Consider the following 2,625-nt stretch of genomic DNA (forward strand, 5'->3'; position numbering starts at 1 on the left):
CGGGCCCGGGCGGCCCCGCGATGGGCTCCGCGGGCCGGCGGCGCGGGGACGGCGGCGGAGGACAAGTGGCACGATCCGATTGGACGAGGGGGCGGAGGCGGACATGTCCGTCGGTGGATAATTTGTCCGGCGACGCGGAGAGGAGCCGATCTAGGGTTCATGCGCGAATTTTCGGAGGGGGAGGTGTTTATATAGGTAGAGGGAGCTAGGAGAGTCCAAATGAGGTGCGGTTTTCGGCCACGCGATCGTGATCGAACGCTCTAGATGATGGAGAGGGTTTAGGTGGGTTTTGGGCCACTTCGGAAGGGTGTTGGGCTGCAACACACACGAGGCCTTCTCGGTCCCTCGGTTAACCGTTGGAGTATCAAACGAAGTCCAAATGGCACGAAACTTGACAGGCGGTCTACCGGTAGTAAACCAAGGCCGCTTGGCAAGTCTTGGTCCAATCCAGAAATGTTTAATCCCCACACACGAAAGAAAGGTAGAAATGACCACCGGAGGAGAACGGAGCGCCGGATTGCAAAACGGACAACGGGAAAAATGTTCGGATGCATGAGATGAACATGTATGCAAATGAAATGCACATGATGACATGATATGCAATGCATGACACGCAAGCAACGACAACGCAACAACAGCGAATAACAGGAAGACACCTGGCACATCGGTCTCGGGGCGTTACAGGTAGGAAGAAGGATTTTTGGCGCCGTTGCCAGGGAGGTTGCACAAACTCAAGTCAAGATTTGATCTCCCAGCAACAAGCCATTTCTGGCGCCATTGCCGGGGAGATCTACGCACAAGTCAAGACATACCAAGTACCCATCACAAACTCTTATCCCTCGCATTACATTATTTGCCATTTGCCTCTCGTTTTCCTCTCCCCCACTTCACCTCACTATTTTATTCGCCCTCTTTTCTGTTTGCCTCTTTTCCGTTCGTCTCTGTTTGCTTGCTTCTTGTGTGCTTGTGTATTGGATTGTTTGTCATGATGTCTCAAGACAATACTAAATTGTGTGACTTTTCCGATACCAACAATAATGATTTTATTAGCACTCTGATTGTTCCTCTTACCGATGCTGAATCTTGTGAAATTAATACTGCTTTGCTGAATCTTGTCATGAAAGATCCATTTTCTGGCCTTCCTAGTGAAGATGTCGCTGCCCATCTAAACAGCTTTGTTGATTTATGTGATATGCAAAAGAAGAAAGATGTGGATAATGATATTGTTAAATTGATGCTATTTCTGTTTTCGCTTAGAGATCGTGCTAAAACTTGGTTTTCCTATTTGCCTAAAAATAGTATTGATTCATGGAATAAGTGCAAAGATGCTTTCATCTCTAAGTATTTTCCTCCCGCTAAGATCATCTCTCTTAGAAACGATATTATGAATTTTAAGCAACTTGATCATGAGCATGTTGCACAATCTTGGGAGAGGATGAAATTAATGATACGTAATTGCCCTACTCATGGATTAAACTTATGGATGATCATACAAGATTTTTATGCTGGATTGAATTTTGCTTCTAGAAATCTTTTAGATTCGGCTGTGGGAAGCAATTTTATGGAAATCACTTTAGCAGAATCTACTAAACTCCTAGATAATATTATGATTAATTATTCTCAATGGCACACTGAAAGATCTACTAGTAAAAAGGTTCATGCTATAGAAGAAATTAATGTTTTTAGTGGAAAGATGGATGAACTTATGAAATTGTTTGCTAATAAGAGTGTTTTTTATAATCCTAATGATATGCCTTTGTCTACTTTGATTGAGAATAATAATGAATCTATGGATGTGAATTTTGTTGGTAGGAACAATTTTGGTAACAATGCGTATAGAGGAAACTTTAATCCTAGGTCGTTTCCTAGTAATGCTTGTAATAATTATGGTAATTCCTACAACAACTCTTATGGAAATTTTAATAAGATGCCCTCTGATTTTGAGAGTAGCGTTAAAGAATTTATGCTTTCGCAAAATAATTCCAATGCTTTGCTTGAAGCAAAATTGCCTAAGATTGATGAGTTGGCTAGGAATGTGGATAGAATTTCTCTTGATGTTGATTCTTTGAAACTTAGATATATTACCCCTAAGCATGATATCAATGAGTCTCTCAAATCTATGAGAATTTCCATTGACGAATGCAAAGAAAGAACCGCTAGGATGCGTGCTAAAAAAGATTGCTTTATAAAAGCGTGTTCTTCTAGTTTTCACGATAATAGGGATGAAGATCTAAAAGTGATTGACGTGTCTCCTATTAAGTCTTTGTTTTGCAATATGAATGTTGATAATGATGGGACTGGAGATGAGTCAACTTTAGTTAAAAGGCGTCCCAATGATTCAGAGTTTTTAGAACTTGATGCAAAAATTGGTATAAGTGGGATTGAAGAGGTCAAAACTTTACATAGCAATGAACCCACTATTTTGGATTTCAAGGAATTTAATTATGATAATTGATCTTTGATAGATTGTATTTCCTTGTTGCAATCTGGGCTAAATTCTCCTCATGCTTATGATCAAAATAAAGATTTTACCAAACATATCGTTGATGCCTTAATGCAATCCTATGAAGAAAAGCTTGAATTAGAAGTTTCTATCCCTAGAAAACTTTATGATGAGTGGGAACC

Source organism: Triticum dicoccoides, chromosome 1A (assembly GCF_002162155.2).
Source record: "Triticum dicoccoides isolate Atlit2015 ecotype Zavitan chromosome 1A, WEW_v2.0, whole genome shotgun sequence".
NCBI lineage: Eukaryota > Viridiplantae > Streptophyta > Magnoliopsida > Poales > Poaceae > Triticum > Triticum dicoccoides.